The 27,584-nt window shown below is 40.4% G+C and overlaps 1 long non-coding RNA gene across 1 annotated transcript; it reads left to right on the top strand.

Annotated features, from left to right (window-relative positions):
* Positions 1 to 22,992, top strand: LOC148330322 (uncharacterized). Its single transcript, XR_015845153.1, has 3 exons — positions 1 to 253; positions 2,651 to 2,760; positions 22,725 to 22,992. It is a non-coding gene; the product is annotated as an uncharacterized LOC148330322 (long non-coding RNA).
* Positions 22,993 to 27,584: the final 4,592 nt, after the last annotated feature.

Here is a 27,584-nt window from a genome sequence, read left to right as displayed (position 1 = left end):
GGCACACAAGAAATGACATACAGTGATGGATTTAGCAAAGGATGTACCGACTCCTTTTCTGTCTCATTCTCTTCCTTCTTAAAATGAGCCAGGGCTTTTATTCGCAACAATGAAAGATACGCCTTGTCTAGGTGCAGTCCTACGCAACACTTCCAAATATAGACAAGCTGGCAACCTGGGCACCGTCGTCTTTCTGCTCTGCCATGCCCACAAACACAAAGAAAAGTCCTCCACTGTGGATATGTTTATAACGGTAACACTAGATAAGTGTTGAACGTATTAGTCTTCTCAGTATTGTTTGAGACAGATGGAGTTAAAGGCGGGTGAAGTAGCAGCTAAAGGCAAACTTGAGAATAATTCACCCAAACAAATTCAAACCATAGAGCCAGACAAGAGTTGCCAGCACAAACTGGTAGGCGGGGTGCACTCTGAACTGGTTGCGAACCACACACAGAGACGAACAACAATCCGCATTCACAATCATTCATAAGGGTAATTTCGAGTGGGAGGAAACCGGAATACCCAGAGAAAACCCACGCAGGCATGGGGTGAACATGCTAACTTCACACAGGAAGGCCGGAGGCGGAATTGAACCCACGACCTCTGCACTGTGAGGCCATTGTACTAACCAGTCTCCACCGTGCCGCCAGGAAATGACCAAATAAGGGCAAAGATATAGGAACCAGTATCAACATCAAATGTGAAAATAAACCCGATTTGTCGTTACCTACTTCCTCTTGTAGTTTTCACTCAAGAATGCCGAAGCAGAAAGGCTCAATTTGGTTGTGGGATCAGATGAAAAATGCAGGCTGCATACGGAAACCGTCACCGGTTTGAGTGTGCAATGTTTTGTTGCTTGGTCTTAGTCCACTAAAGATATCCAAAAGATAAAAACATACAGATGAACTAGAACTTTCAAATCCTCAATAAATCGCCTCTGAATGCTGGCAGATGAAAGATGAAATATGATTTCATGCTTAGCAAGTCACAAATATCATGCAAATATGCCTTCGGGGGTGCTGTGAGAAGTACGGGGATGATACCAGAGCTTATTGCATGCTCAGTATGTCCTATAAAGAGGGCATATGGAAAATGACTTTTCCACAGCTTGTATGGTCATATTTCAATCTCATGAGTGCCGTCCTGTCTTTCAAGTGTGAAATCACACAACCAATTAATTTTGTGAGTTATCCATGTAAAGAAAAAAAAAAGGAGGGGTCGCATTCAATAATACCATCCTTACCAAGTGACAGATGGCCATATTGTACATCATCGCATTAACTCACAGCCACAAAGACACCGGCTTCCTTTTCATTTACGATGGAAACATCCTAGCTACCGTCAACACAGGTATTGTCGTCTGTTTTAGCGATGTGAGTCAATAAAATGCTGGATTGGCATTCAGTCCAAATGGCAAAAATAAAATGGTCGCTTTTCATAAGTGGCAAATAAACATACTGCAAAGCATTATATTGTGGCACTCAATGGCATCGGCACCACATCCAGATGACTTTTAGGCTTGTTCACAAATCTCCTCTTGCTCTGGCTGTGACTCCAGCTCAAAAATACATGGTTGTGCCACTGTACTTGTGCGTACAGTATTCCAACAGCCATGCATTATTGTTGATGATCACGAGTTGTCATTGTAACACAAACCATATTTGCATTGGCACACCACACACTAGAAGAAGGCGGGTTGAGTAGCGGCTCATTTTAATGAGACGAGAGAGAGGGAGACCCCAGAAAAACATTAAGAATGTCATAAGTGTGCTGTAAATCTCTGGGTAGTTTGGCAGTTTTACATTTTTCTGCTTTTTTTTTATTTATTTATTTTTTTTTTGTGATGCCACCACAGAGGGGCACCAATCAAGTGTGATAATAACCTTTCAGCGAAACCGACCAACATCTGCTCGATAACAAGCATGAGGAAAACATGCGTAGGAAATCTCAACTGGCGAAACACTGGTAAACCGTCTGCATTCACAAAATAGACTTTTATTTCACTATTATACATGAATGTGCAGGGAAAACTAAAAAAATATTTGTGCTCCCCTCCCCTCTATAGTCACTCATGAAACAAATTTCCCATAAGCATGGTTGTCAGTATTCACATTTGATTTAATGTGCTTGCTTGATTCTCAGCATTCCCACAGCCATTTTTAGCCACTAATCTATTTAATTGAGTTGTCTCGTGCATCCGCAACTCATGTCAATGATGTCACTACATTGCTGCTGGGAGAGTGTATAAATATGTCACTCAAACATTGGGTCATATTATATTGTGTGTCAGTTGCCATATTAAACATGTAATTGTGCTGGTCTCTGCAACTTTATATATTGAACCGTTTTAGACGATTAGTGAGGCGGCAGAAGGTGGTCCTGAAATGATCAATCATCCGTCTCTCGCGCGAATTAATTACACTCATTGATTAGTACGTTTGAGTGACCTGTTGCTAATGTTCTCATCTGCTCAGTCTAATGTGAGCTGATGTCTCTTGGGTCCTCGTGCAACATCTGCTCATTCACCTCATGGGCCCACAATTTGTTTCCTCTGCAATAATTACAATAATTCAGCAGGGACTCCTCTGCAGCAAATTATTTGTGTATGCATTAAAAAGAAACTAAGTTGGACTTCTCCCTTTCTTGACAGCACCCTTTATCTGATAGCAATGGTGCATTGTGTGGAACTTCACGAAAGTGCTGAGTAATTCCTGTCCCTGTGAGATGTCAACGGTGGTAACGTCACGCCAGACGGCTCAAGTAAGGAAAATGATTCGTTTTAGTGAACTCAAATGAATGCAAAAAAAAAAAAAACAGGCCTCATTTGAATTCCCATCTTTGTATGCCTTCATTCATTCACTGACTCAAACTCATCCAGTTTACCAATGTCATTGTAAACGACCGAAAATTTATTTCAATGTTTGTTAATTTTTAAATAGGTCATGTACACTAGATTCTGTGTGAAATATTTGTGAATTTTCCTCATTGTAGTCAACCTTTGTCCTTGGTACCCACCGTTATGCACTGCATTTAATGAAATCAGGTCACAACTTCACAAATTTTCCCCATTTAAATATTCTTTCATAAAGTCATATCGCATAAAGAGGTCTTCAATCATTAAATACGTATGAGCATTCAAGCTAAATTAATGAATTATTATTCATATTCTGTTTAGCTTGACAATGCTTGTATTTAGGCCGCACGGTGAGTGACATCCGCCTCACAGAGCAGAGGTGCAGGGTTCGATTCCGACTTCGTGTGGAGTTTGCATGTTCTCCCCGTGTCTGCTCCGGTTTCCTCCCACATTCCAAAAACTTGCATGGTGGGTTGACTGAACAACCTAAATTGCCCCTAGGCTTGATTGTGAGTGTGAATGGTTGTTCGTCTTTGTGTGTGGCCTGCGATTGGCTGGCAACCAGTTCAGAGTGTACCCCTCCGACTGCTTGAAGACAGCTGGGATTGGCTCCAGCTCATACGAGGAAAAGCAGATTGGATAATGGATGGATGAATTGTCACATCCGTATACGGGCAATAGATATATTTTCAGCATATGACCCACAAAACAGTACAAAGTGTAAGGATTCAAATACAGAAAATAGAATTGAGAAGATATTCCAAGCTGCATCCTGTCTTTCAACAGATACTCATGAAAAACGTGTGCCTGAATGGAGAAATCCAAACATCATGTATCAACCAGACGCAAAGAATTTTTGTGGCTATAGTGGAGCACTGGTCAAAGAAGGAAGTTGGTGTAGTTCCAGTTAAAGGCTGCAGATTTCATTTTTTCCTTTGATTAATATTGCAAGATTTTATTGGGCTTGTTTTTGAACTGCTTTCTTTGATAATGGCTCAGTTTTGTTTCGTGCAATTTGTGACTGATCAAACAGCATGCTGATTGTTCGGGTGTTTGCACTTTACGGAATGCAATTAAGCTGTAGCTGATGATGTGACTGTTGTCAAAAGTAGAAAGGATGACTTCTCAAGTGCGCGCACTTTGCTCGCATTCAGCCAGACGCTACAAAACTGATAGGATGGTGCTTTCACAGTGTGGGTGAAAAATGACCCAAAACAAAAGAGAAGACAAAGAAACGGAAAATAATGAACAAGTCAGTCCTGATCTCAACCCTCCCGAAACACTTTTCACTTGTTGAAGACAAAATTGAAGTCAGAAAGAGTCAGAGGCCGCAGGGAACGCCTGATAAAGCATCTGCGGGGAGGAGAATTTAAATTGGCTGATGAGCATGAGCTCCAAACTTCAAAACAGACATTGACTGCAATTTTTTTTTTTTTTTTACGTGAACGATTTACTTTTTTAGACATATTTAACTGTCAGAGTCTGTAGTCAGATATGAAATGGAAAAGTATCAGGTGAGGTTTATGGAATTACGGCGGCAGCTATCAGACATCAACTTAAAAGTCATGTGTCAAAAATCCTCTATCCATGTTTATGGAATGGATTTGGAATTGTGCCAATGTCGGGAAACTTCTGTCAAGTAAGTGGATTTATACCATCAACAAACAGACAAAACAGGAAAATGTACACTGAAGTGAATATATCGAATACATATTGAAACATTTGAACCACATCAAACTGAAGGCCTGTGGCCTAGATCTGGCCCTACATATCATTTTCTGTGGCCCGTGAAAGGTGGCCACAATTTTTCCAAAAAAGAGTCGTAAAACTGACCCAAAACACAGGAACCGCAATGGGACAATAATTTGGGTTTCCCACGCAAGAACATATGTGGTCAAGGACAAGGAGTTAAAGTGCCTCGGGCTCGACACTTAACCCGTAAATAAAGTGCGGCTCAGCTTGTGGCTAGCGGAATAATTTTGGCAGAATGTCAACTTCATTTCAAGTGGCATAACTTGAATATTGGCGCATCACAACAACAAATGTACTCCCCTCGCCTGTGCTCTTCAGATGAAGAAAAAACAGTCCTAAATGCCATTGTTATCATTTTTGCAAGTTGTACTTTCCTTAAAAGAAAACATTCATGCTGTTGCTGTTTAATTTTAAATACCATTAAATCTGCTCCTGTTTGCACAAAACAAAGGTTTGTTTTGCAATTTTCCCCTTTTGTGGTACTCAATGAGAACCGATCCGTGACCTTAAAACTAAGGTATGTATCGATCTGTGTTTGTTGGAGGGGAGATTAAACATATTTGTGGTTTCACGGTTAAAACCGTGCCCCTGAAGGCAAGGATTTTAATGCGGCCCACGATGAAAACAAAGCTGCATTAAACACGGGTGTCATCTGACCTCTGTAAAAGACCAACATGTCAATGTTGGCATAGTCACAAACCCACCCACCCAACTTTGTGTCAGAACCATTCCAACGCAGCATCCACACGGGGGAAAAAATAAAATACCGGTAAAGTGTGTGGGGATCCGAGGGGTGGTGGGATAAGCGTTTAGCGTTACAGGTACTGTGAAAGGGATTCAAGTGTTTTAGTTGAGGGTGTGACATCTCACTCTAAGTTAGCTGTAATTGGCTCCGGCTTCCATGTTGCCCCGACAAAGCAGGATGGAAAACTAATGGACAGAGCTGGGCCCTCTGGCCTGGCCGGGATGCCCAATGTTTTTGGGTTTTTTTAATTAGCGGGATTGCAAATTTTAAAATCTGATCAGTTGATCAAATTGTTTGCGACAGTCCTTGAAAAAAGTAAAAGCTTTGGGCGCATGGTAATGGTTTGATTTCAAATAATCATGTGAGTTAAAGGTCCAAAAATTTGTCACATCAGAAACAGTAGAAGAAAACAGTGCTTCATAGACGCAGCATTTTCCCCCCAGAGACTATGTTGTGATTACAGACATTGAACACACACACTGTGTATATATAGTGTAATGATGTTATTGTCTACATAATCACAACCTCACTCTAAAGCAGGGGTGGGCAAACCTTTTGATTGGCGGGCCACAATGGGTTCTAAAATTTGACAAAGGGGGGCCGGACCAGGAGCAGATGGATGGAGTGTTTTGGTAACCTCATCTCATCTGAAAAAAAAAAAAAACATTTAATTTTAAATGAAAATGAACAAAAGCAGTACAACAAAATTCAGTTTTTTAGAAAATAAAACATTAACAAGGTTTATTCATTTAATTTTTTTTCAAGTTTGGCGGGCCCGATTAAAACTTTTAAATTGTCGCACATGGCCCCCGGGCCGTAGTTTACCCACACCTGCTCTAAAGCCTACCTAAGATACTTGAGTGTCACCCACAATTCCCCAAGGAACTCGATGCGCCACACAGGACAATTCAAAGCTGTGAACAATATGTGCTGCTTCACAGTTTACTCAATCAGCAGATTCATTTACCTGTGCTTTCTATTCAGAAGCTTATAGAAGCTCCTTTGTATTAATCCCCAGCAGCAATCGCCATATTAGGTTTCATATTAATCCCCGCAGCCTGAGAGACGCATGCAAAGGACCTCCTCATTGCGTGTCAAGGAAATTAGCATGGGCGCCAAGAAATGTGCCGTGACTGCTGAGGGTCTGAGACTTTCAAAGAGGGATGGGTTCATTTCCGCACAAGTCCCCCTTGATTTAAACGCGTGGGCTTTATTTCCTGAAATGATTGCACTGCCGAAGTGTCTCCAGTGCAGCAAAGTGAATTCTTGGTGCAAACTCGAATGCACTTTCTGCTGACTGGATAGAAAGCGAGGTGCCTGCCTTGGGATAATTTGCTGCAATGCTGCTGAATTTAGTGAGTAAGTATTCATTAATTTATGATTAAATGAAGAAACACAGCCTAAAGAGTCATTTTCTCGGACACATCAAACCATGTTATGTTTCTGTGTTTTTGAAAAGCTCCTGAATAATACATGAACTTTAGGTAAAGAGGTTAAATCAAAGCTTGAAAGTAGATATACTGACGGCAAACATCCATGATAATGACACAAGCTTGAGCTTGGATAGTAGTGATAGTATCAAAATCTGCTATGTGTGTCCCGTGAGAGATTTTGATGTGATCAAAACGTTTTATCCACTCTTAGGATAAAGTATAAAGTACAACAGCAAGAGTTCTAAAAATCACTCAATGTGAGGGCTAATGGACAAGGGAAGTTCTTCAGGTGAATGAAGCATACTTATCAAAGTGTCTCTGTGCACTGTGATATTACACACTTGAATGTGGAAAAGGGAACATTTATGTGAAAGATGACCACGGTTAAACAGTCCAGACACGTAACGGGAAGGATGAGAATGTCACGCTGGTATTAAGCAAGCAAGCAAGTCAATGTCATGTGCTAGAACGTAAATGTGTTATTCTTGGAATCCTTTGACATATTCCGTGCAAACAGCAGCTAAAAGACTTAAGGCCATCCTCGACCAATCTCCTGTGGTCAATTAGGAACGCTATTGGGATTTATCGTCATTTACTTTCTGCTACAGTGCAATCTCTGAGAAGGACATTTCATCATCTGGTTGCTCTGCATACAGCATTTATTGAGCATCTTAACTGCAGATTGCATGAAATCAATATCAAGCGTGCAGGCACTGTACAGGAAAGTTACAGATAACGGTGACACCTCTTGTCTTATTAGCTACTACAGTAAAACCCCCTCTGCTTTCCCCATCTGTCTGCAACACGCTAACTATGTGGCAGCGAGAATTTTTAATAGAGCCACACAAGCGAACGCGTTAGAAACCGTGACAAATGGAATCTGCTGTGTATGCAACACTCTCCAGGGACCCGCTCTGCCTCTAAACAGGACAATGCTGAAGATGTGCCAAAAACAAATACAATTGGCTGCACTCCTGCAGGGAAACATGGGACCTTCACAGAGGATGATGACAGTGGCTTGACTTAAGGGACGATCATAAAAGAATTACACTTGACAGCTGGGATGCCCCCACCGCTCCTGGAATAATTAAAAACGGGACTTGAAACAATGACCCTTGTGAGATGATTGTCCAAGGGAAGAAAAACAACCATAACTCATCTTTGTCTGAGTTAACTCATTCACTGCCACAGTATTCTTCTGGCTCGTTTACGGCACCAAGTGGGCATTAGTGGTAGCGCTCTAGAATGGTTTGGATCCTATTTGACTGGCATGACCTTTTGTGCTTGCCTAGGTTGCACTGAGTCCCGCTCTGTCCCTTTGTCACATGGTGTCCCACAAGGTTCCGTTTTGGGGCCCTTGCTGTTTTTGTTGGACTTGCTGTCTTTTCTGTTGCCGGTCCTTCCCTATGGAATGAGCACCCATTAAATGTTAGGCAGGCCCCCTCTCCGTCCATTTTCAAAACCCATTTGAAGAGACATTTTTATTCTTTAGCATTTGACTCAACATGAGACTGTCACTGTTTTGCTATTATGCTGGTATCTATTGTTAATGTGTTTATGTGTTTTCGTTTTTGCTCTAATTACCTGCTAATTTATATGAGGGCATATGGTAAGCGCTTTGTTACAGCTCCAGCTTTTGTGAAATGCGCTCTATAAATAAAATTGTATTTTATTGTATTGTATTGACGGGCATAGAAGTCATAAAAACCCTTCTTTTTGCCTGGGCTGGCAGTGAAGGAATTAAAAATGCATGCAGCTCATCAAGCAAGGTGCTGTTTTATGGCGTTTTGCCTACACACATATTACTGGAAACACAACAAATCCAAATGCAAGGGCAAAAATGAGTCATGGTAGGTAACACAAAGCGAAAGTGACTATAGACGGGCTGGCGGACCGGTGAAATTTGCTGAATGGAACGATGACAAAAGCACTCTTATAATAAAATGACGGACTGAAGATTACAGTAGGGTTCGGCTTGAAAATAAATGATGGGCTGACGATGATGGACAGGTGCCCAGGCCGCTGACAGATGACAAATGACGGACCAGCAAAGTTTCGCAAATCGCCCAAACTCTCTGGTAGTGGAGGGTGTTTTTCAAACTATAATAAAGCAACTGACTGTACACCGGTAGTTGCATAAACTGTAAGGGAAGTGGGAATGGTTTGGTTTCCATTTTGTAGATTCAACTGTGCCTCATACAGCCAGCCGTATGTTGAAATGTTACTTCAGATGTGGGAAAAAATTGGACTGGACCTTATTGTGTTCGAATTTACAGATAAACTTATTTTTACTCGTATGCTAAATGTTGAAATGCCATTTGATGAACACGTTAATACAGGTTTTATGATGGACATACACAGAATTAATTTAGCTGAGTTGGTTTGCGTGCATGTCAGCAGGCTACATTTCTCTAGTGTCACTGAAGGGCAATGAAACACCGTGTCACGGTATGTTCATGCTATATTCATAGCTGCACGTATCGAAAATGTGGCAGGCAATGTAGAAAAATCTAAGTAGATGGGATGGAAAAAAAAATATTAAAAAAAAAAAAAATCCGAAAGAATAATGTGGTGTTTTCATAGAGCGGCAGAAGGATGCCATCAGAGAAGAGAGAGCCTGGTCACTGTATCTTAGTTCACTGTGTGTTGAATGACATACTGTTCATGGAAGTGTTGCCATGGAGAATATTTAATACTCAGTCTGACAGTATTCTGAGAAGTCAGTTGGTGATAATGCGATAGCGCGCCCACTTGCTGACTTGGAAAACATGTAATTGATTTACACACTGGGGCACCTTAAATAATTATTGACAAGCCAGCGGTTGGTGAACCTCGCCAAGCCTCAAATTCATCTTTCATTCTCGTGCCAATTGCAAATAGATTTAAATGTACGATGCATGTTGGCCTGCGTCGCTTGCAGGGTCAAAAGTTAAAGTCAAATCCAAACACCGACCGTCTCCATCCCTAATTGGGTCTGTCGACACTCTCTGATGACTAACATCATCCTCGTGCGGACTGCTAGGTATACGGATTGGAGATGTCGATGATTAATTGGACTGTTTCGGTTCAACTGCTGCTTTTAAACTGATAAAGCATTTAGACGCTCAGTGTCCGAACCCCCGGTGCTGTTTAACCTTGATATTCCTCCTCCCCTTCCTCAATCTTAATTTCCATACATTTTTCAAAGGCGAAACTTCAATGCTATTCGATTTATAAAAGTGCTTTTTAAATATTCATAAATAACCTTTAGCGCTTTTATGGATTTTGTGTTGCCCCTCTAGAAACTTTTAGACACTTTTGTAATTGCTTATAAATACTGCGTGCATAATGATGTAAACAACCGAGGCTTTCAAGCTTCCACTGAACAGCAAAATCAAATTATCAAAAAAAAAAAATGGTAACTGGTTCACAACCAGTCCAGTTTCTTACTGCTGTCAGATGCAATAAGTTTCCAGACGTGACCTTATCGTAATCAGGACAAACAATGTGGAAAATGGATGGATGCAATATTTGGATTTCGAAGTCAAATATGAAATTTACAGGGAAAACATTGGTGGCAATATTGGCAAAACTTTAGATTGCAGATTATTGAAGCCAAGCCTCCTTTCATTGGAGTTTTTTTTTTATGTGTACTTTTTATTGGAATATTTTTTGCCTGAATTATTTCCACCAAGTGAGAAGGAAAACCGAACCAAATGGGTGATTAACATGTTCACACAGAACGTCTTTAGAACCACTCAGTGGTGCGTCCGTTCACATGAAGACGTGCCGATAATAATGGTATAGTGTCTCTAAAGTCAGAGAGTGCAAGTCTTTTATTTCCAACCCTTTCAAGTGCGTAATGATTGGGCTGCGACCCGGACGGCACCCGCTGTCATATTATTGACTCTCTCAATCCCTGGATCTGGTCCGGCTCGGTGGGGAGCTATCATTGAGGAACAACAAGTGTAGGCTTTGCAAAAATGATTTTGCTCAAATACCAATTGTGGAGGACTTTCAAAGTAAATCATGCAAATTTTCTTTTTGTAATTTATTATTTTGCAGCATTTCTGTTTTCGTTAAAGTTGAATTTACTTCGAGACCCTGGCATGAGAAAGATGCGAGAGGAAGTAGCATCCATTTTTTTTTCAGTGCATAGAAATGTATTTGGTGACAGCTGACAGTTGAACGAGGCGTGATTTCAACATATTCAGCGGACACGCTCGCACCTATTGAGGACAGACAGAATGAAATCATTCAAATTTGGCGGGGTTATCAATCGTATTCTCTGTGGTGTGTCACAAGGGAGTGCACTGGTTCTTGGCTTCATCAAGCCATTAGGCCTGCATTCAGGATTTACTGTTCTAACATGTATTTGGCGACATCATGAAAATCCCGAAAAAATTGTTGTTGATTCTGCACATTTATTTCTGTCCCACTATATTGCATTTCATAGAGAATCATCTTCGGAATCACAAATTATTCATTTAATATTAGTTTTGTCAAAGCTGCAGTTTAAATTGAACCAAAATGCACACCAACACATCAATCACATGCTGTTAAGGTTTCTTCAGTTTCCTAGCTGGTTCATTTGGTTAAAGCAAGTCACTGAGGAATGTGAAGTCTCATGCCTTACGCTGTGTGCTGCAATAACACCAATCGCAGGGCACATTTAGACAACAATTCAATCTCACATGTTCAACTTTGGCCACTTAGACTTCAATGAACTTAATATGCATGTTTTTTTTGGACTTGGAGAGACGTTCGAACTGAGATTCAAACCCACATCTCTTAGGTGTGAACTGTGAGGCGGACATGCACACCACTGTGCAACTGCTGTCACGACTGTTTTGCGTAGTTTCTGATAGTGTTGCATTAAAATAGCACGACAGTAATCCGAATTAGTTATGGAATCAGATCATGATAGCAGATCATGTGGTTCAGGCCTTAATTAGTGATGATGTGATATAAAGATGCCCAATTAACTAACGTGTCTATCCCCTCATCGTGATGTCTGGTGGGAACTTAGAAACATGTTAGTCAGTGTGGACTCTTTATGTGTGAGTGGCATGTAAATCAATTAGAAACACAATAAGTGCTTTGAAGCAAGTTGGAATAAATCAGAATGCTCTCTTCAGTTTAAATTCCTCGTTCAAAAACCTTGGAGCGGATATTAACGAGCCAACTTATCAACATGGATGAAAAGTGTCATTAGCACAAGGACGAAACATCATTATCTCTTTATCTACTTTTAAGATAGGGATGTATCAAAGCCTGAGAAAGAAACCTCGAGTGACACCGAATCAGTTTGCAGGGAGAATGAGCGTGGAAGTTGACTGGTGCTTAGCAGGAAGTCATGTTTGCAGAGGGAAACAAAGCCTTGAGGAGATTAGTGCCGGATGAAAGACTTTTAAAAGAGTTATCGACTCAAAAGGTCACATTGTTCCTGTTCTCACAGTGAGACTTTTTGTCTGCCTGTAATTAAATATTTAATTTCATATCTAAGGCGGCATGTAACGCATTTTAACAATGATACATTTAATCTTCTTTGCAATACTCTCTGAGTCTGTTGTTTTTTGTTTTATTTCTAACACGGAGGTCAGATGAAAAATCCCTGCAGCTGAGAGTGAATCAATTTCTCGCTCAAGCGCCCAGAAAATGGGCAAATTAGCTCAGGGAAGATGCTGGGAGGAGTTCAGGTGATTGGTATACAAAGCGTCAGGAGTATTTGCATTAAATGCTGTTCACTGAGAATACGAAGAACACCATTAAAAACCAGATCGACAATCCGATCCTGAGCAATGAACTTTTAATGCCATTATTTGTGTTGTGCTGCAGAAACGGATGTTGCGGCTTGTTTTCGAGCTGCCCATTTTTCGACAGTCATATTATCAGATAACCTTTTCTTATCAGACTTCAATCTACATTTGGAAAATGAATACGTTTTCCAAGCTGATTATATCAAATTCTGTGCATTTTCTTTCCCCTTGTCCACAGTGCCATGATGCCTATTTGGATTATTCCTCCAAGAAAACAAACGGAATACACTGAAAACATTCAGTGTAAATTCAGCCTACGTGGCTCATGACAAACATGAATAAACAGTCGAGCCGATGCATTGAGTCTCATATTATTGTATTTGAGAATGCTGGTGGTCTTCCAAAAGGTCACTGATTCTAATGACATTTCTGAGTGGTTTGGTAATGGGGTTTACTGATGCATGGCGAGCACTCACAACCACAAAAAAACACAGCAACACACAGCATGGAGCATGTTTGCTAATTGATAGCAGCCCCTTTTACATAAGTATGGCTTTGTTCTCTCCTTGCCCTTTTTTCTTCTGAACAATATGTTCTACACCAGTCACTAATGGGCTGATTTGTGTATGAACTGGGTTGGTGTCGTGCTGCAAAATGCTGTTAGGCGTCATGACAACCCATTTGATAAGTCAGATCAATGTAGTGTAGGGCAGAACTTTTGACACACAGTTCTTTATCAGTGAAATAATCAAACGGGGATTTGGTCGATTTCTCACTTCTGTGGGTCTAATGGCCAGGTAACATAAAGAAAGCGCTTAATAATCAAAGATCAAGTAACACCATTAGAAACAAGAAGAACAATGTTGATCTCAGTATTAGAAATCCACAAATAACAGTAGTAATAGTTAGGTCTAGCCAGATCCTTTTGTCGTAGGGCAACTTTATTTATAGCGCACTCAATGCGTCTTAATGTGCTTTACAAAAAAGCACAGCATTTTAAAAGAATTAACAAACAGAACAGCTGAATACATTCACAGAGTAGAAATAACAAAAGACAACATTTCAGCACATTTGCAATAAATGTAATTCCCTGCTTTTATTTAAATAAGCACATATTCCCAGACATATTGACTTTCCACATGTCCATGTGAGAGTGGCCCTTGAGGACCAAGACGGCCGCTTCAGCCGGCACATGAAGGAATGAACGCTTCGTTATTATCCCATGATTGGCTCGGCAAGGTTTTCACCTCGACTGCTCGACTGCAATAGCCGTCTCGTTTGCATTCCAAGAGCAGAATTTTCCTATTAGGGGCAGTTAATAAGATGCTAATACTTTGAAATTTCAACCTCAGCAAAAGGACGTTGAGCACTTTAAACGCATTAACATGCCCCGTGTGAAGCCTGCGAGCGCTTGGAGTGCAGTTGTCTCCTTTTTGAGCCTTGCTACTCTCTTCTGTAATCTGCACACTTTGATTAAGTATAATTAATACATTACTCCTCGTGCCAAGCAGGGGGAACAACATAATCTCATCAAAGTTCTTACAAGGCTGCAAGGAAATGAACTGAACTGAAGCCATTTTCTTTTTTTTTGGGGGGGGGGATGTGATAAATTGTAATTCCCCAGATCAAGTGCCACAGTTAACATCCCGAGCTGATTTCATGGCTCCCAAACTGCAGGCTTGCGTGTAAGCCGTGGCTGGTGTTCGCCCACTGTGACACCAGAAGCATAAAAAGATTCTGCGACCTTTCCTGTGGACATAGACGTTCTAACTGCAGCTGATCGATAGGAGAGGAAAACGCTCAAAGCAGTGAGGGCTGCCCAACGTCTTACTCCGGGACATGCACACACTTTACAGCCCTCTAAACCCGTCAGTCACCGTGTGCTCTCCAACAGATGCGCACACAGTTAGAGTCACTGTATGATTCCTTAAATTAACATGACATGATGCTGCTTGGAAAAAAAAAAAAGTTTATTCCACGGTAGTGTGCAGTGCTCAACTGTTGACATGTTGAGACAAGCATTCACTTTAACGCTGGTATGTGTCAAAAGAGTCTCAGAATTAAGAAATTACCTGACTGATGCCCTCATTGTGTCAAATCTTTCAAGGCTGTTATGTGTCAAGAAATATTCTTGTTTAGAATTAGGCAACAATATGACTATTAGGCTCTTTGTGCCAATTCTGACATGAGCTTTCATCGTAATTGTGTTGTGTGTGAAAAATGTATCGACACGGTTCAAGTGACAATTGAAATGTTTTTTCTGCTCCTAAGAGGCACAATAGATGGAAAAGATGGAATATTTTGAGATTAGAATCAGACCTCATCCAATTGTTGAGGAAAAAAATCCAATATCCATTGAATATATGCCAAATAAATATATAACGTTTAACAGCGTACCATTTATTTATTTTTGTTAGAATTGCTGTTTGTGGAGGTATTTGTGTGCAATTTAAACTCGATCTGACAGACGTTCATCATCATAACTGACTAGAGTGGGTAAAATGCTCACATTTGCTGGAGTCTGGCGCTTTGGAACGATACACTCTTCACTGATGCATGCCGATTTTCACTGTATAGGGCAGACGGTGTGTCATGTATGATGCCACATGGTTAAGCGGTGTGGCAATCAGTCACATTTTTTCTTTATTTAAAAAAAATAAAGACAGCTCCCATCTGAAGAACTACATTGCATTGGATTCACTTTGCTAAACTATAGAAAAAACATTCCGTCACTTCACTTTTCACTTTTAGCGTAACGATGATTCATCGAAGGTGCTTAGTTTTGATTAAACATAATAAAGACTGTGGACTGAGCCCATTAGTAGACGCCATACAATTTTCACAAGCTATGTTTTACTCATGTCTTTGGGTTTCCATGCAATGCTGTGAAGTATTCACAACAAATCCTGCATAATCCTCAATTAATTTCTTTGGCATTTCCGTTTGGTAACCTCATTTCAAAGGGCGGCACCCGAGGGTTGTCCTCATCACTTGTTACCATCTTGAAGTGTTGGAAAAATCAGACAACAGCTTGAGTGAAGTATAGATCTCAAGTCTTATGGTATGCTGTATGATGAAATGTGTTGTATTTTCTTCACCTGAAATTCTTGGTTGAACTCAATTTGAGCAGTTCCAGTATATTGTCTCAATCTGGTTCAAACGAGACGCAGGAAGTAAAAAATGGACCAAGGAATAAGAGCCCTACAACTTTAAAATGATTGTTTCTTTTAAATATCAAAGCGTCAAATGAGGTATGCCTATTGTCTCGTATAAAGTCGCTTTTGTTCAATTTTATGCTTCATTCACCGCATCACAAACGGTCATATTAGCTGCGAGTTTTGTCGAGTCATCTGACAGACAGGTCTTTTTAAACGGTTTCGGTTTCCTGCTTTATTATGATCCGATGATTCTAGGTTGTTTTATCTTTTTTTCCCTATATCACGTTGCTTGATCTTGTATTATTACACAAATGTACTTTTTTTATGCTGTTTATGGCGTTTTATGATCAGGACAGGATGTGGAATGGAGTTCAAGTAATTTACCTTAATAGAAAAACTGACATGCATGAAAGTAATACAATTATCTCATAGAGAAAGAAAGATGTGATATATTTCTGAAATCTTGCACCAAATATAAATAAATAAAATAGAGTACGTTTATTGAAGCATTCAATTATATTACACATAGAAATTGCCATTTCATGACAGTACAATTGGAGGATGAATTTTTGTTGGGATACTGAATAGAAATTCACATATCTCTCTCGTCACAATTCACTGATTCCAATAAACGACCTCAGACTTTGCTGTCATGACCATAATGACCATGTCAAACCAAAAAGTAAATACACCCACGGTGGGTTTTTCACAGAAACATTTTGCTGAAGGCTCAGTATCACGTAATTACATGAAATGAAATGTTTATGTTGGGAGTCTGGGCTTTGCAGAGACTGGAGAAAAATGGCAAATAGAATGAACCAAAGGTAGTGGAGGTTTAGTTGGACGAAACAAGAAACAATCTGAGAATACAAGTAAGAAGGCAGTGTCAAAATCAAAAACTACTTCAAATAATGAAAAAAATAACGAAACAGTTATGAGATTTTTGTTTAATTGATGGACAGTCTTGCAAGAGCCAATCGGGGCCTTACTGAAAATAATGTTCTCCATGCAATCAATATTTGTATGCGAGAATCCTGCACATTTTTCTAAGTGTGGCATTGTGACATGGTTTTAAAAAATAGACGTATTCGAAAATAACATTAGCTTATGTAGACTGTTGATGGGGCTGCAGTCTATAATGCCAGAAAAAAATAGCTTACACCTCTTAATATGCCCGAAAACTGCAATCATTCGTCCCCAAATGTTTGTGAACTTCTCTACTAATGGCCACATCAACTTCTAAAAAATATTTCCCCAATATTTTGTATTTTATGAACCATGTGTTTCTCTCCTTTAGTGACAAAATCTTTGTTGTGAGCGCCTTTATGAAAAAGAAAAGCTGTTGATGTGAGCATCGGTAGACAGAAATTTGAGCGACTACTGATCGCAGACTTTGCACATTAGGCGACTTTTAGTTTCCTACATTACACCTTTAGATTTTCATGGTGTGTCACAGTACAACAAGTGAGGAGGAAACTCGTGTGTTGGCAAGAAAAGAGCATTTTGAACCGTTTCATATAAGTTTCCATGAGAGCCACACATCTAAGAAGAAAATACCTTTCTTTTTCTTTTTTGTTTATCTTCTGCAGGAGTCCCTATCCAAGCAATATGTCAGTGCATCCACCATATTGAATGTGGCAATTGTATTAGCCATAAAATTGGCAAATACTATAAGTAAAACTGAGTTAGAATGACATAATACAATCAAAAGCCATGATTCTGTGTTAATTCAATAAGTTCTGGCTCGATGGTATATCTCCAAAGAGCAAGTTAACGAAGCATCATCACAATTCGTTTGATTTTGCCACATCCATTACGGCTGCAGCATCACCATACTCAAGAAGGCTAAGGAACGACAGTGCTAGGCCAATATATGGAGCAAAGTAAGTGCTTTATGTTGGGCATTAATAATAATTACCCCGAGCCCCGAGGCCCCATGCATAAATAAATAAATAAATAATAGCAACAGACTTTAACTCATTCAATACCATTGACGGATAAATACGTCAAAATCATTTTTTTTTTTTTTACTAGGCTGGTCGTGAATGAGTTAAAGAATGAATCATTTTCTAGAAAATGTTGGTTGAACTCCAAAAATTGACAACTTTATGATGATTTGACTTCACAGTACACACTGCAGAGACCAAAAAATACACGTCGCTCTTTACTTCTAAAGCCCACATCCTTATCAGGAACCTTTAATCGATCATGTCGAACAGTCACAATGCATGTTGTGGGAAAGGAATATAATGACATATCAGCATGCTCATCTGTCCTCTGAGCGCCTCATTAGGGCGGCGAGTCACCGTCGGCGCACAAATTGAGTGAATGTAAATGTTGCTGAATGTGTCTCTCTTGGTGGCAAGAACACCTCCAGTGAGGTGGCTTCTATAAATCACTGTGTGTCAATACCGCAGCATTTATCATGGGAACTCCCAACTGCATTCATTAAGTAGCAGTTACAACTAACCCGTGAGAAATAAAAGATATAGACGATCAGTCAGTTGTGAGCATGGAACATTGTGAAGTCTTCACGGTAGATTCATTTACAGCTTATTTACATTTTATCCCGCAGTCCCTCTGAGTATCTGATGGGAAATGTGTGGCCATGTTCATTACAGAGTTGTTGTGTTCCTTGTTCAATATAAAAGAAAATGTTGCGGTCCATCCAAATAAATTGAAAAGGCTAAATGTTTGATTTCCATAGGGTGCATAAATGTTTGCATTGAACATTAAACAAATTGATCAAATAGTCCAATAGTTTGGGTCTTTTTCCATCGCATTGCACCAACTGCTGTGAAGCGCATGTTTAGGAGACAGCTTGCATGATCTTTAATGAGAAAAGAACACAAGTGGGGGTGCCAGTAGACATTGAGGTCACCGGGATCATCGTTAGCTCATTAATCTGATTGTTGAGTGAAGAAAAATAATGAGCAGGTGAAACCACAGTGACACAAAGATGGTGTCATCTGTAATTATGGCCATTAGCATGCGCGGCAATGACTTAAATAGTCATCAGCTAAACAAATAGTTTTTATCTTGCCTTGAAAAGTACAGGGTGTTGAAAAAGTAATTTCAATTAAAAAAATGCATTGCAAAAGGAAATAATGAGATTTGACAATCCGATTTGTTCCATATACCTATTGATTAGAAATGATTTTTAATCACAGAGCACATTATGCTAAGGCAAGCAGGGCAACTACTGTCATGAGGTGTTTCATGCAACTAATGGGGCCCATATAGATGCCTACTAAATGGGGGGGGGATCAATATTTACTCCTGTTTTGTAATAGACTCCATAGATTTGCTTTCGTAACAAAGTTGTGCATAAACTCCAATAGACAATATATCTCAATTTGTTACAAAGGAGTAGAGGTTAACTCACATATGTCACAAGTCACAGTGTAAAAAAAAAAAAAATACAAATCAAGCAAGTCATGTTGAGTTGCCACCCATATTTCAAGCAAAATACATGACCTCTTTATTTATATAATTCATGAAATGAATGTCACACAAATTATTATGATAAATGTATAATCATTTGATTTGAGAACTCCATATGCTGTTTCTGGTGTCAAACTTTTACCCAAATCTAATATGCATGTGTAAAATGGCGAATGAAAAGTATTAACTTTGTGCGCTTTGTAGAGTGTCACTTTTTGAAATTGACATGGTTACTGCCACATCAAATAATGGCTGACATGCTCACAACCAGAAAAGTACTTAATATATGGACTCTATGCCAGGAAAAGACTATGTGTATCGATGACTTCAACAAGTGACGCTAACTGGGTTGCCAGGTTGGTGTGAAGGAAACAACAACAACAACAAACTGTGTTAAAATGCAGATTTGAACGTATCATCAAAATGACTTGTCAGTCCTCCAATTCATGGCTAAGTCAATAAACCAAATCTCAAGTCAAGTTGTTCCCAAGTTTATGGCAAGCAAGTCACCAGTGCTAAAAATAGCAACTCGCGTCTGACCCAAGTCAAACCATATGACTCGAGTCCCTCATCTCTGCAAAGGGAGAATACCAAACTCTCCTGTTGCACAATAAAATTGATACACCAGCTGAACAGCACAGGTTAAAAAAAAATATAAATATAGAATAAAAGGCACGTCATTGAAGCGTGCCATGACACTCTTGTGCCACACGTCATTTGTCATTTCATGTCCTCATCCTCCAAACAGCATCTGGGTCACCCTCACGGTGACCCCATCATGCTGAGTGTTTCACCCGACTCAAATGCTCTTAGAGTGACATGTTTGTCTTTGAAATGCACAGTCCCACAGCTCCTATAGTAGCTGTCCACTTCATCATATGAGATGGATGTACTCAGAAATTATTCAAATATCATCATCGATATATATATATATATATATATATATATATAAAATAATACAATCAAAACTATTTAGTAACCATTTAGTAGAATTTAGAATTTTATAATGTCCCGCGGTTGTCAACTAGTGCACCTCGCTAATAACATGTTGGTTTCCTACTAGTGTGCAGTACTCATTCTACTAGTAAGGACAAAGAGCACACTAGTACATGGACCTTAAGGGGGAGGTCAACACCCCCAAAAACTTCACAACAATTTGTTCAATGCAGCCCCACTAGTCAAAACACGGCATTCCGATTAATATTGAGTTTATGGAATATGAGAATATATAATTTTATCTACATCTCAGAGGGCAGCCATTATGGCTCTGGCTCAAGGTTCACCAAACAACCAATCATGGCTCAGCTTCAGAAAACAAGTGATCCCTGATTGTTCGTTACCGGCTGAACCCTAAGCAACTATGATTTTTTTTTTCATTTTCAGTCCACAGAGAGTGACAAAATGGCTGCCGCTCCAGATGGCTAAAACAGGAGAATTTTGCTGCTTGACTCATATTTCACAAACTGAATATTAATCAAAATGCCGTGTTTAGACTAGTGAAGGCACATCGAACATATTATTGCAAATGTTTTGGAGGGTTTGAATTCCCTTTAAACTGATATTGAATAAATGCTAAAAAGAAAAAAAAGGGGGCACAGGCTCAGCAGGGGGTTTGGAGCTGAATCTATTGGAAAAGTAATTCAACCGATTAGCCCACTCCAGAGTGCCTCCCTGCTGCAGTTGGCCATTCCAATCTCAGTAATGCATGCAGCTCTGGAGGTTGAATTAAAGGAGGCAGTATGTATTTTTGGAGGAGGTCAAGGCTCAATAATTATACAACACCCTATTTCTTGACTTTTGAAAACAAGGCTGGCCTTGGGACCAGCCTGTCTTGAGGGGCCGGCCTTGTTTTATGCAAATAAAGCAGCCCTCATCCTGCCACATATCCAGCTGTTTCTAATGGTAAGTCCAGCTTTCATTTCCATTATGATCAAAGACGGAGCCCGAGTTTTACGCCTGCAGAGGATTCGCAGGCTGCCTCAAGTCATTTTGCCGGCAATTGTATTTGTGACAGTGGGCTGGATCACGCCGGCAAATGGATGCATTTTGGTCTACTCGTCCTTGTCACCCAGCAGGCTGGCGCTCACTGGCTCGTGTGCGCTGCGGCTGACTGCTTCTATTAGTGGAAGCAGAACCCAAAGTGTGTAAGGGGGGGGCTGGAGGGGGGGAGCAAGCTTCTGCAAAGACAAATCACATGGACACAGCACCAAATGTAAATGCATTTGATGGATGGGCAGGCATTCCAAGGACCCAAATATTTTTGTTTAAACAAAAGTTGAATGTCCATCATGTCGCCTTAAAATAAACACTACATGGACACGTTGGCAAACAGGGCGACAGAAGCATATGCACTTTCAGCGCTTGACAAATTGTCAACCACTAATTCAGATGCCGACTCCTATATTTCTGATGTCTTTCATTAGGTCACGCCCATTAAAGGCACACATCCAGCGCATGAAAACTACACTGCATACAGTAATGACGCTTGATACAACTATTTTGAATTTTCAAATTCATCCATCAATTCATTATCTGTTCCGCTTCTCCTCACAAGAGTCGCGGGCGGTGCTGGAGCCTATCCCCGGTCTCTTCGGTCAGGAGGTGGGGTACAACCTGGACCAGTTGCCAGCCAATCACAGGGCACACAGAGACAAACAACCATTCGCTCTCACACTCACACCTAGGGTTTATTTAGAGTGTTCAATCAACCTACCGTGCATGTTTTTGGAATGTGGGAGGAAACCGGAGTACCCGGAGGAAACCCACGTAGGCATGGGGAGAACCCCACAGGAAGGCCGAACCCGGAATCAAACCCTGCACCTCTGAAGTGCGAGGCCATCGTGCTAACGAGTTGGTCACCATGCCGCCATTTTCAAATTCACTTCAATTGTTTATTATTTTTACAAAGTATATAGTACCTTGGTGAGATACAAGTAAAAATATTGTAGTAATACTGTAATTAAAAAGAAAGTAAAGAATCAAACCCCTTTTGCGTCATGATTAATTCATTTAAATTCACCTAATGTGTGCCCAACTTTTGGCCATTATAATACTCTAATGCGGACGCAAACAAGTTTCACAATTGTTGTAAATGACTCAATGACCTGATATTATATCAATTGTTGTTTACATCAAGTAAAGAATATATTATATTTTTGTAACTGGGTTAGGGGTTGTGTATATGTGATGCTGCACTATATGTGTTCAAACGTCTGGTTGAAGTTTTAAAACACCTCCACATAGATGCTCTTTGTTGCCTTGTTTGTGGTTGTTTTAATTCTCTCTGTTTTATGTTTAGTTTGACAGTAAATCTCATTAAATAGCTTAAAGAATCTTTTTTTGAAGAGTTGTTCACTCTCTGCAGCGTCAATGCCACCATAACTTTTTTACTTGCATGTCAAATAAAGAAAAACAGCTTCGGATCTCACGGTGCTAATGCAAAGTACTACTTTTTAAAATAATTACTAAAGCCGAAGAATTATCTCATGAAGGTACCACTGTATTTGAATACAAAATGATTATTGTGACAGAAGATAATATTTATGAGAAGCTCTGCATCACGCCGTAAGCCCACAACTGACATCAAACATTTATGTGCAGGTAAGAAGCACTCATGGGCTGTTTGTTTTCGTCTCCCGCCCGCAAACGGGAAGTGTTGACGCTGCACGACTGGAATCCGGTGTTAAATGGGAGCTGTGCTTTCAGGCATGGCGACAAGAGGAACTGGCAGGATCCTGCAGGAAGAGGCTGCAGCCTATTTTGGGTCTTTGTGTTTAACCCAATTAGAGCGTCTGCATGCACTGGCTAAACCGATAGCAGCCATGCGACTTGAGAAGTGGGGCAGAAGCATAATAGACGTGGACGTGTGATGCAGCCAAGACAATAGTTTGTTGTCTGAAGACTGGCTGCAGTCTTATGAGAAAGAGGCAGGTCATGCAATAACACCTACGGATGGAATGCCATACGTTGCTCCGACCTTGGCGCCGTGTGCACCTGTCCTACAATCCCACCGCAATTCGCTCTCGCAGCTAAGCTGTCAACAGGGCCCGCAGGCTTTGATGAAACCCCAATAAAAAACATAAAGCCGCTAAATAAACGAAGCGGCACGAAGGGACACCTGGGGCGCTGCTGCGTGGGAGCTTGTCCAAACGCAATAAAGAAAGTACACAATTGTGAAAAGACACCAGTGAGACGGCAAATCTGTCTGAGTATTGTAAAGAATTGTCATCCAATGAGCACGTCTGTTTTAAGTCGCTGGAAAGTGAAAGCATCGCTTTGTGGGAATATGCAGTCTGCGTACTGAGAACTATGTAATAATAAATTGTGGAAATATAACTTTGAACTGTTTTTCTCCATCTCTTTTTGATGTATTTATCTGGCATTGCTAAAACGGCAGCCAGTGACGCACTTGGGCGGCCAGCATGAGTCGCCCCTCCCGAAGAATTTGAGCTGCAGTGGGCGAAATCAAACAATGAATTAGAAAAGGACCTAATATATTTTAAAAAAGAGATAAAAAAAAAACAAGTGAATTCAAATGTTCCCATGTTATTATGGGAAATTACTCTTTTAGATGTCTTTCTTTTCCAGCAGCACTTAGAAACAGAAGTCCATGTCTTGATTCGGCACTAAGAAAATAATAACCCAAAAAAAGCGGTGTAAGTACTGTTTAACTTATTTTGGGGCTGTAACGGATTCACTAAGTTTCCATTCATTTCAATGGGAATCATTATCTCGATTTATGAATGTTTGAGGTTACAAACAGGCACATGGAACCAATGAAGTTTGTCACTTGAGGTCCCTCATTATTTGCTTCATAGTTAATAGTTGACCTGTGGCAACAACAATTTTGAAGCCTCGTTTTCCATTTTAGAATCTCTCAAATTTGGTAGCTAACACCACTGAGTGTCAAATTTGCAAGCCTTTTTTTTTCTTTAGAAGGCTATTAACTGGACCCTGTGCCCATCCATGGGAGCAAGTGTGGAGTTTTTATCCCTTCTTTTGTCACTTCTAACTATGCACCAGCATCTTCATCGTCAGTGCTGCTCTCACATCAAGGGTAAGAGTCATGGCCTCATTGTAAAGTCATTTCGTCACACACCTCCACTGGCACACTTTGACGCTCCTGTGATGTGATTTAGCTAGAATTCAATCTCTCGTCAAAGCTGAATGTCACACGGGCAAGAACTGATACATCAGTTATCCATTTACATTCCCATCCATCCCTGTGAGTAATTTTGTGTCTTCAATTCACCTAAGAAGCATGTTGAGAAAAGCTATGGAAGCACAGGGAGAATATGCACAGCTCAGAGGAGGGCCCAAACTGAAATTTTGTCACAGGGAAAATGTAAACCTATTAGTGAACATGAATATTTAATAAAAAAAACTTGCATGAAGGGGAAACAGCTCAACACAGGGATGGCTGCTGCTAATAAGTGTAACTTCTTCCTCTAAAGTGAGGTCACATATATATATACAAACACGAGCCATAGTATAAAAGTTATTTTATAGGAACCAGGTGAGCTTTCCAAGCCAAAATAATATGTCATGAAAGTAATGAGGGAGCAAAAATCTTGCACAGATATGGCGGTATTAATTTAATAATATTTATTCTTGATGTTGAAGTTAGTGTACAATTGTAGTGCATCTTTCTGAGTTGTGCTGGCCCTGTCTGAACTCACTCAGTTCATATTTAGTGTCTATACGGCATTTATTATTGAAAACAATGCCTGTCTTTCTTTGTATTCAGTTTCCCTGGCATCTTTGCCTAGTCCACAAATAATCAACAACAGATCCAAGCAAAATGAATAAAAGAACCCCATTGGTGGAGCTTCTACATGCAGGTTCTGCATGTAGATGTAAAAAGTGTGAATTGATGACATCAAAGACAAGGTCTGACATTAATGGTGGCCCGATGGCCCTGGGCCAGTATGGCACTGTGCCGGCCACCACATACCTTATAGATGCTGACTCGACTGGGCTCGTACAAATTTCATAAATAGATTATGGTCTCTGTATATTAACAGCAATTAGTCTCGCAATGCAGTGGTTTTCAACTGACCAACTGATTCTCTTCTGAAAATTATTTATTAAATAGAAATGTTTTTGTATGCCAGAAATGTACTGGATAGTGACAGGCTGAAAAATTAAATGTGCTTCCATTAGAAGGCAAAAGGCACAATAATTCTATGTCTCTGTTGCCATTCATACAACACAATAAGTCATGGCTTTTTGTGAGTATCAGCTTTGTATTCAATTGAACAGTCCCAGATTTCACATTGAGTAACCGAATTCGCGAGTCAATGGACACAAAATCATTATTTAACTATTCACTCTTTTGTTCACACTTTTGTTTGATGGTGAAAATAGGTTGGCTTAATTCCATAAAAGCATATGTGACTACAGAATACACTATGTACGTGCACAGAGAGAGAGACACAAAATTCGTTCTTTTCCTACACTTTGGAATAACAATGTCTAATGCCCTGATTTAGATTATTATTAATAAGTGCCATAACAGGGCGGCGCAATGGAAGACTGGTTAGCAGCATGGCCTCACAGTGCAGAGGTTGTGGGTTCAAGTCCGGCTCCGGCCATCCTGTGTGGAGTTTGCATGTTCTCCCCGTGCCTGCGTGGGTTTTCTCTGGATACTCTGGTTTCCTCCCACATTCCCAAAACATGCATGGCAGGTTGATTGGACACACACTGGATTGCCCCCAGGAATGAGTGTGCGCGTGGATGGTTGTTCGTCTCTGTGTGCCCTGTGATTGGCTGGCAACCAGTTCAGGGTGTCCCCCGCCTACTGCCTGAAGACAGCTGGGATAGGCTCCAGCACCCCCTGCCACCCTAGTGAGGAGAAGCGGTACAGATAATGGATGGATGGTTGGATGGAAGTGACATAACAATATGGCATTATAATTCATAATATAAATATAGCTGATTATAGGAAACATTTGAATCCCTTCTCACAATACAAATACAAGAACAAACATTATTAAATTAGAGAGGTGGGCCCGTCAGTAAATTTTGCCGGTCCGTCATTCGCCAGTGGCCGGGGCACCCATTCGTCATCATCAGTCCATCATTATTTCAAGCCAACCAAATACATTCTTATTGTCTCTCTGTCAAGCCCGCTTCCATCATATCGCTAAGTCATCAGTCCGTCATTGTTATTTTAACCACACCCCCACTCTTCTTCACTATCTTTGACATTGCGTCAGCAACGGCCAAACAGTGACGACAACGTACCAGCAGACATTTATTAAATAAATGGTCCTTTACAAAAAAGAGCAGGCTTGGAACGAGAAAGTGAATGTGTTTGCTGAGCTTTGAACTGCCAATCAAGATTTCATTTAGCTGCCCACACAACCACCAGTCATCAGATTGACCAGCGATGTTCAAACATTTTTTTTGTTGTTGGAGGAGCCCCTGACGGATTCCGTTGGTGCTTAGTCTGTCAGTTTTTCCCAAGTTTCCCGTCATTAAAACAGGTGTCGGTCAGTGATAGACTAATAGACCTTCCGTCAGTACTGACAGAATGCGCATCTCTGTTAAATCAATCTGTCACAATGTCAATCATAAGTGACTCAAATTAATTTAATTGTTTCTGTTAAGCAGAAAGCTTGATCAAACCAATGAGCAGACAATCCAAAACTAATGCAACCACACTACTCTTTTAATTGATCTTAGTTGGAAAACAAACAACATGGAAACACAGTAATACGAGCTGCAATTTTCACTGTTTAGTCCCTTTTCTTTTGTGATGCTTAATCTTAAATCTGGCAGGTGGCGAGAGTGTGTGTGTGATGATATACATGTGTGTGCACTGAGCTGCGCGTGCCAGTACCTGGGAGGAATCCCCGTAGTGACTGAAGCAACAGATGTGGATGCTCGTTGGGAAGTTTATTTGCTATTTTACCCTTCACAGGACATCACTCCTAATTAGCTCTCCATGGATGTGAGTGGTCTGCTGGACTGTTGCCTCATCAATTGACTCAATGGTGTGCCTTCATGCGGAATGCTCACTTACACACACGCACACACAACCAAAATCAGCTGGGACAGGCTCCAGCTCACTTGCGACCCCAATGAGGAAAAGCTGTAGGGTAAAGCAAATGGATGACATATTTAAGTCGCACCCCCATAAGTGGCATTGCATTAAAGAGGCAGTCTTGGTGGTGATGGTAAACTTTTGGCACTTTACGCCATCTGGTGGCCATTTTATAGTGACTTATTGGGCGACTTTTGTTTCGTCTCGAGGGCAGGCCTATACAATTCCTTCTTTTCACCTTGTTGCTATAAACTGAGGGGTAAATAATCCTGCCAAGGAAACCAAGGCTGCTTTACTGTCAGGTCACACGGGTAGTTTTATCCTAAATGAAAAACGGTGTTTTGTTTTAAAACTGCTACTCTCCCATGCCGTACATACATTGTTTTTTGAATGTTGCAGGAAGCCACAGAAGC

The sequence above is a fragment of the Idiotropiscis lumnitzeri genome, chromosome 9 (assembly GCF_059441095.1).
Source record: "Idiotropiscis lumnitzeri isolate Australia: NSW breed Sydney's pygmy pipehorse chromosome 9, RoL_Ilum_1.0, whole genome shotgun sequence".
In the NCBI taxonomy this organism is placed as follows: domain Eukaryota; kingdom Metazoa; phylum Chordata; class Actinopteri; order Syngnathiformes; family Syngnathidae; genus Idiotropiscis; species Idiotropiscis lumnitzeri.
This window is presented reverse-complemented; position numbering and strand designations above follow the sequence as displayed.